The sequence below is a fragment of the Limulus polyphemus genome, unplaced genomic scaffold, assembly GCF_000517525.1.
Source record: "Limulus polyphemus unplaced genomic scaffold, Limulus_polyphemus-2.1.2 Scaffold1745, whole genome shotgun sequence".
Lineage (NCBI taxonomy): Eukaryota > Metazoa > Arthropoda > Merostomata > Xiphosura > Limulidae > Limulus > Limulus polyphemus.
Window position 1 is genome coordinate 229,449 of NW_013667355.1, and position 9,104 is coordinate 238,552.

Sequence of the window (9,104 nt, forward strand, 5' to 3'; positions counted from 1 at the left end):
TTCTAGTAGCTGTTCTCTCCACACTTTTTTCAGCATATAATTATCCTTGTAATAATGGGAACAAAACTGAACAATATTATAAAAAAACCACATTAGAGTTCTTCTCGATCTTAAGTTCAAAATTTCTATAAATCAGAAACAGAAAATTAGTGTGATGTCTATAATATTTAGAGGTTTATTTTAGATAAATGAGTAATTGTGATAGTGATAAATATACATAAGTGGAAAAGGTATATTCTAAAAAAATACCATTCTAGAAATCATTTGGATGTAAAAAGGTCTTCATTAATCATTGATTTTCTCCATTATTTAAATATTACTTAGCTGTGTAGATGGTACTTCATAACTAAGACATCTCCAATGCCTTCTATTCTCCACTCTCAGCAGGTGTGATATTTTAACTTTCACTTTTCATTTGTTTTGGATTTCCTCTTGTGTATGATTTTTGGTTTCCATTAAATATGTTGCTTTGAGATTCTGGTACTTTTCTTTCTCAGGCTATGCCATTCATTGCCTATTTTGTACAGTTTGTGCTGCTGAAATTGTGTTCAACTCTAATTAAAACTAATTTATTATGAAGTTAGACTAACTGATATCTAGGATTTTTCTTAAGTATTTGTTGGTACTACCCTTTCTGTTTGGTTGACTTAATTGTACTTACAAGCATCTGATCCATAGAGTAAGATTGGGAGAACAATATTTGGAATATTTTGGCATTTTATTTCTATATGTTACTTAATTTCTGAAAAGCTGCTCTTGCTTTCTATTTTCATGCCATTGGTAACATAGAGGAGGCTGCCAATATAGATGAATTTTTCCATCTTCTTCTAGAAGATGGTTGATTCATAATCTATTTCTTTTTGTTACTACTAGTTCAATTTGATGTAAGTATTTCAATAGGTTGTTTTTGTTGCAGCTGAACAATTTTGTTATTTATGGAACAGATGTTATCAGCAAACTTCTGTTTTCCCATTACAGCTCCATCTTGTCATGTGATTCCTATCTTGATTTTTGAAGTCTGTATCAATACAAATGAGTACTAAGATAGAATGGAGCCATGCTTAATACTAGTTTTGACTTCAAAGCTGTCACTTTGTTCACTGTTGATATTTACATAATATTGTGTTCCATAACTGAGGATGATGTTTGTGGTTTAATTTGTCATTCTACATATCCTAAGTATATTCCAAAGGGTTCTCTATCTATCTGTCTGTCTGTCTATTTTAATATAACATGGACCAACAACTGACCATTTGGTCCTTAAAGACTGTCTTTGCACACCTGCCCTTGAAGAAAGAAAAAAAAAGTCTCAATAATTCATAATTTCTTCTCTTAACATCCACTATTACTGATGGAGACAGCGATTTCCTTAAGGTAATCGCTCTGTTGAAGAAAAAAAAACTATCTTAACTGAAGACTAGCCTGTCTTTTTTTTTTCCAAGTCTGAAACTTGTGTTCTCTTATCATATTATCTTCGGAATACAGAGCAAAGAAATTGGAAGTCTTTATCCTACTGGTCTCATGAATAATTTTGTGAACTTCAATAAAATAACATCTTGCCCATCTTTTTGCAAAATATATTAAGATATCTTAACCCTATCTCCTTAAGATAATCTTGGAGTAATTCATATAGCCTTCCTCTGAATCCTTCCAATAAGCTAGTAACATCCTTTCTTAGATATTCCAACGAAGCATAGCCATTGATTGGTATAGAGGGATAATTATTTCTTAATTTGTTATCAGTGTCAAACATACATTCTTGAATTTTACTAGCTCTATTACTAGCACAGATTACTGTCTTAATGGCTTGAATGACTTACCTACCACTTTGCCAAGATCCTTGTCTTCAGTCATGTTTTTAAGTTGGCTTCCATCTGTATTGTGTGACCCAAGTTATCATAATCCATGTGCATTCTTTGCACTTACTATAATTAAAGGTAATTTAATTATTTGTATAGCTTATCAGTCCAAATCATTCTGTAGTGCCTCAACATCTTTAATACAGGTAGATATATCCAAGAGTTTAATGACATCAGCATACTTTACCAATTTAATAATTATGTTCCTATTAGTGTTATTAAAAAGGAAAGGACCAAGTGCTGACCCTTGATGTACTCCACTAGTAAGAAGGTTTTGCTTTCTGTCACCCAGCAACTCTGTAATCCAATATTAGGTCTTCAACTGTCCTTACCAATGTGATTTTCTTAGCTAATGGTCATCTTAACAAAAGCCTTCTGAAAATCCAAGTACATCAAGTCTACATCCTTTCCTTTTGGACTTTTATGGTATCATATTTTACTAAATCTTTCTAAAAGGAATAAATTGCCTGTGAATTGTTAACTGTTCACATTATGTTATTGAAACGTGCTCACTGGTATATCTAATTTAATACTGCTATTATAAAGTTTAAAGCACCAAAGTACAAGTGGGATTTATAAGTACCTTTTAAGTATATTCACATTATGTTATTGAAACATGCTCACTGGTATATCTAATTTAATACTGCTATTATAAAGTTTAAAGCACCAAAGTACAAGTGGGATTTATAAGTACCTTTTAAGTATGTTCACATCCATGGATGATTTTGTGCATTATGTCTTGCATTGGGTTTAAAAATTTTCCTCTTGTTTTTTACTTGTTTAGGTGTTTGAATTTTAGATAAGGTGTGCACTTTTAAAGGACTATATATTTTTTTAAACTCAAGTGTTTTCAAGGGAAGTAGACCTGAAAAAATTGTTTTCCAGGACTTCTATTCCTTAATGACTAATTTAGCTACATTCTATATTAATTTTTTTATATTGAAAGTAACAATAATATAACTATCCTACCCCTTTGTGGAAATGAATAAAAACCCTATATCTCCAGCACTTTCAAAAGGTGGACCTTTCTTCTTCAGGGGCAAACTGGGAATGGTGGTGTAATTGAATGAGTGATATGTATAAAGGGAGTTTAGTGCCGTCATGAAGGTCATCCGGTTTTCCAGGAAATGTTTAGTCTATTTCTCTATGTACTGTAATAAGCATCTCATTTGCAATAAAGTGTAGCTGATGGTGAGAGTGTATGTGAAAAGGTGGTAGGGATATTTTACTTTAGAAATGGATAAATATATATGTATACTTAAAACTATACTTAAGTGTTTAAGTAAAATAAAGGTGACACCTGGAGACTTGTTGAAAAAGATATGTTATGCTAATCAATTTATAAAAACAGGTATGGAAAATAAATAGTAAGTTTTAGGAAATTCAGCATTCACATTACATGAAAAAAAATATGCAAAGAATAAAAATTATTTTTCTGACAGAGATGAAACCAATGAATGGAGACCACTGATTCCAGGTTCTAGATTAATTCTGAAAGGTTGAACAGTGTTTAGATTAGCAATCCAATAAGCTTCTTTTATTTCTCTATCTGCTTTAGTTTTGAATCCCGGTTCAATGCCAATGAGAGTAGCATCGTTAATGGAATGACTGGGTTGGTTAGTGTTGAGCAACAAGATCTTTTTCGGTGTTAATAGAAGATTTATGGTTGTTGAAACGTTCTCTTAAGAGTTCTTTGTATATGCCCTACATATTTGTAATTGCATTTTTTACACCGTATAAGGTAAATGGTGTTTTTATTTCACAAGTGATTTCTTTGGATATTTTATAGTTTCTTTGATTGTGCTTGTTAGAAAATGAGTCAGTGGTGTTCATGAACTTGCAGGTTTGACAACGGGCTTTATTACATGGACGACAAACATTTTTGGGAGGGATGTAATTCACTGTTGTGCGAACAAGGATATCTTTTTCGAGTTCTGCTTTTTCGGAAGGAGACAACGGGAACTTTAGGAAATATCCCTTTAAGATGATTGTTTAGTTGTAGGAGATGAAAATGTTTTTTTCAGAATTCGTGAAACGTTTCTGAGTTTAAACTGATAGGTAATAATAAGAGGAATTATATATGAAAGTTTAGTATTGCTCTGATTTAGGATGTTTTTCTGCTGAGTGTTGTTAGCCTTTTCAATTTGTCTGTCCCTTTGTGGATATGCTACCATAAGTGACAAGTCATTCATTGTTATTTTGGTATTCTCACATGAGAAATTGTCAGATTAAATGAGTATTGTGTAAAAACGAGTCCTTTTTCATAAGTGGCTTTGATGTGTAATCTTTTGGTAAATGTAGCCTTTAAACAGTTTATAAGTAGTTCATTATTTAATTTTGTAGCTTGAAAATTGTATACTCAGAACCAGGCTGATATATTAATTATTTTATAATTGTAAATAGTGGGTAACTTTCTTTTCAGTTATTTAAAAACTAGTTTCATAGCTTAAAATGCACAATTTTCTGCAGTTTCATCATAAGTTTTCCTTGTAGCTGAATAATTCTAATAGATAATATATACATATGTTATATCCCACAGTAATTTATAGTAGTGCATGACCTGTGATAATAGATCTAAAATCTTTTGGTTTAACTTAAAATCCTTTAATGTGAAATTCAAAATAGATTATGCAAAAGTTTTTTTCTGGTATTATGTGAAGCTGCTTTGTTTTAATGTCAGGCTTTTAATTAAGAACTTCTATAGTCATAAATCAAAATGTAAGTTCTCACTGATTGATACAAGTGTAGGTTTCATCAAGTGATTGAAAAGGAAGGAATGGTATATGGACTGGTAAAAAATTTGTTGACTATCTAGAGAAACCTGCTGTTTAAATATAAAAACAAAAGTAAATTAATGGAAGTTTTTAAATTATGATATTTTGAAAAATATATCTAAATTTACCTGACCGATACAGATCAACAAAAACTAAATTTTTAGGTATGGAGTATGAACTCCTTAGATAAGGTTACTGGAACACAGATCTTAATTTAAGCATGCTTGTAGTTTATACAAATGTTAAGTCCTATTTAGTCTTGTTCATTTTTAGATAAATTGATTGGACTTTTAATTCCTTTTTTTTATTTTACCAAGATACAGTTTCTAATGAAAGCTGTTACACATTAATAATTAGTTATTAATTTATTGTTGATTGTGTATTAAAATTTTGATTTTAAATATTTTTATAATGTACATTAGTTTTATAATCGTGGATGCTTTTTGATTAGTATCATGCTTATTTTGAACATTAGTTCTCCATTAACATCAGAGCTAGAACAGGTTTTCTTTCAGAATTTGTTACAGAAAAAAGGATTTTATTTGATGATGTGTTACAGGGCATTGAAGGACCAATGAAGAGTATAAAAAAAAAGAAAAAAAACGTGTAGTTGTATTCCCCAATATTGTTTTTTACAAATATTTCTAAGTTGGTGGAGTTTAAAGGGTACTTAGCTTTTTTCATACCAAAATAATTCATTATCTAGAAATAATACCTTAAAATTTGTAAAACAAATATAGGGAAGGAACATTGAGATTGGGAGGGCAAAACTTTATCCAGCCCAATGAAAAGAAAAACTGCTAGAAGAAACACAAGATTAAAATTTAATTTGCACATTTAATGTCATGCAATAAGAGATTCAATTCATACCTCCTACCCTACATAGAAAATTGCTCTTCAATATATTTAACTTATGTTTTAATACTGTGTGTGGGTTTTCTAATTATTTCTATTTATTCGTAGTCCAATATATTTATTATTTGTACATGCAAGAACGGTTGCTAACCGTACTGTGAAAGATTAAATACTGTTACGACAGCGGAAGTCACGTAACGCTAGTAACACGTCATGAGCTTCTAGAAAATTCCTGTCCCTTCGTGAAGCCTCGAGTGTTTACTAGATGTACGGTATTCTTGTATATAAGACCGCCAAGAAGTGACGGCAACAATGTAATTGAACTGCAGACAGAGATAGAGACGGATAGTTGAGTCGAGCACGTGAGTCGTTCGTTGTGAATTATAGCGTTTGTTATAGCGTGACTGTGGAAATTAAGTGTATTGCAAAGTTGTATTCAGAAAGAATAAACCAGTTTTATTTAAGAAAGGACTTGTATCTTCGGAAATAATTTTTACGGAAAATTAACAAACGACCAGAGACGTAGCAATACGTTAAACTTCCAACCTGCAAACTGTCTTGCATCCATAATTTTAAAATTGTTTTTCATTATTGTAACAAAATTCCATGTTATGTTGTATACTTTTTTTATTCCCATCAAAACCTCATTGAAATACACGTACTAATTTTTTGTTTTTAGGTTTTAAAATTCTGGATGAACATTTAAGATAGATGAGCTTACATTTTTAAGCGGTATATTAGGCAGGGTTCGAAATTTACTGTATGACGCAAATAAGGTGAGATATCAGTTTGAGTTCTGCGCAAGTAAGCCCGCGGCCAATATTTTTCACAATATTAACAAAAACAATCAATATATAGCATCAAGTTGCGAAATTGACCTCTGTTTACTATGAGCCCCCCCTCCCTCCCCAGTGCCACAGCGGTATGTTTGCGGGCTTACAATGCTAGAAACCGGGTTTCGATACCCGTGTTGGGCAGAGCACAGATAGCCCACTGTGTAGCTTTGTGCTTAATTGCAAACAAACTAGCTGTTTACTATGAATGAGCGGTATTATGAAACAGCTGTTCTGATTGGCCAGTCCTTACTGGAGCAGCCAATCACACATCGCGTTTTACATGGTTGAAATCACTTTCATGCTCGTATCTTTGAGTGATGTTGCACGTGATGTAGGAACTAGTAGACGAACTTTTACCTACACGAAATTGAAAGAACAGCAGCACATAGTGGTAAAAGAAAGTTAATGGAAGGGTGAGTATAAACAAGTAAAGGAGCTGGAAAGCACGTGAGGTAATAAAATCCGTATATTTTAATATGGTATTTCAGCCGTTATGTTTCTTTTTGAGGTTATATTTAAATTTCTTTATTAGTTTATAGCTCGTTGAACCGATGTTTCTACAGTGTCGTTATCAAAACTGTGTATGATTTTGTGTACTGAAAGAATTACCAATATCTGCAATTCGTCGTATGATTTGAACTTTCACCCTATAAAGAAATTGGATTTTCTTTTAACTTTCAAGTTGGTTTATGTGCATGTTCTAGTCTATCCTTGTTGTTCTCTTTTTAAAAAAGCAATTCTATAAAAAAAAAGGTATAGGGTCTAATGTAAATTAGGGTTTTTAGGGATAAATCAAGTCTGTTTTAGTTGTTAAGTCAGTACGTGTTAATTAATATGGCGCCCCCCAGTGGCACAGCGGTATGTCTGCGGACTTACAACTCTAGAAACCGGGTTTCGATACCCGTGGTGGGCAGAGCACAGATAGCCCATTGTGTAGCTTTGTGCTTAACTTCAACAAACAAACCTAACGTTTCACATATGCTTAACGCTAGGAATAATTGCTAGAATTGTCGCTTCACGTAGGTTTGTGAACATCAATTAATTCTACTCTAATATAACGACTGAATACTTAAAAGTTTTCATTTGAACATTGTAATTGATTACGAATATTGCATTGCATTTTGCAGATCAGAAGAGCTGGAAAAACTTGTTGAGATAACTTCTGAAAATGGAAGGCTTGCTGTAGCACAACGAAAAGTATGTGATTTTTTTATGAAGCTACTTCTATTCTTGTAGTGTGTTCTATTGGTGCGTACAATGTACTCAAGTGAGTAAGAGTGATTTGGAGGAGGTAGGTAAAATGTTAGAGACAGATTTATGTGCTATGGAACTGAGGCGCTTATGTATCAACCTCAAAAACAAATATTAGTACAACAGACCAAATATGTCATTTGTTAGTTTTTTGTTTAAGTGAAGTGTAATAAAGTTTATTATTAAAAAAAGTAAATTATATAACGTTTCTGCATTAAAATCTAATTTACCGCGCGTGTGTGTGTGTTAGGGAACAACTATGTGACATTTTAACTTCGTAATATTTCCACGATATTAGTATCCACATTTAGAACTGCGTCCCCCCCTGTGATGTGTGGAGCAAAGTACCGTTTTATCATTGGTTGCTTAAATCTCTACCTAACACTGTCATATCTATCTATATATATATATATATATATATATATATGTGTGTGTGTGTGTGTGTGTTATTTATTCGTCAGTTAATTTCCCTTGTCTTTACACATTGAAATATAGAGTTAACTTAGTGAAATATGGTGCACTTTCTTCAAATAGTAAGATCTTGAGTAAAAACGTGCCATTTTAAAGATCATGTATACACACAAGTTTTATGTGTTTTGGGGTTACATTGCAACTAGTAAGACTGGATAATGTAGTATATTGTTTTGTTATTTTTGTAAGGTTACAAAATTAAACACCGGAAATGCCACTTCCAGTCTTGATGAAAATGATTATCATAATTTATCAAGGGACGATTGAATTCATATATCTGTAAACAACTGGAAATAGTCATTTTATCATGGTTATTCAACTCTACACAGATGCCAAATCCTGACACTCGTGTGATATTCTGTATCTTTAATAACAAGCAAAAATACCCGTCCCCAGTGACGGGAAAAGTTTAAGTTAATCTATCAATTTAAATCATTTCATGGGCTTTAAAAAGGTTAATTGTGTTGTACTCTTAGTTTCATCCGCAGCCAAAGCTCTGAGCTACTTATACCGCCCACCACAAAAAGTAATTGTTGAGCATTCATGATAAGAACCGCTCAACAATAACATACGATAAATGTACATTTTTATTTTTTGTGTTACGTCACGTTTTGAAATGTGAATGATAGTGTGATTATTTACTAATAATTTAGTGTAGAATATCCTGCTTGCAAAATAAAATTTAGCACCAACATTATTCATGCCTGTTCTCCCGTAATTTGAAAATCGAATGTTGAGATTTGCCTGCGTGCGCAGCTTTTCAAACGCAGCGCGGGAAGCGGCCGCCGTAAACGGGAGACAGACGAACGCTCGCACAGACACCACGGTTCGCAATATATATATAAGATACAATTCTAAGTCGAAAAGAAAATGTTGTTATGTAGTTTTAATGAGTCTCACCGTTTGTTATTGGTTCCAAATTACAATAAAAATCTGTATTAATCAGTATTATACTTCATTCACGAACATAATGCCGAACAGCTTTTGTTACAGGCTACTGTTACGGAACATTAGAAGCATCGTTCTTGTTTAAACTTGGGTGTTACTTGGAGTACTGG

At 32.4% G+C, this 9,104-nt stretch overlaps 1 long non-coding RNA gene across 1 annotated transcript; it reads right to left on the reverse strand.

Moving 5' to 3' along the window:
* Nucleotides 1–766: 766 nt before the first annotated feature.
* LOC111087110 lies at nt 767–2,864 on the reverse strand. The gene is made up of 3 exons (XR_002611828.1): nt 2,829–2,864; nt 1,821–1,925; nt 767–1,286 (listed from the first exon to the last, which is right to left on the reverse strand). It is a non-coding gene; the product is annotated as an uncharacterized LOC111087110 (long non-coding RNA).
* Nucleotides 2,865–9,104: the final 6,240 nt, after the last annotated feature.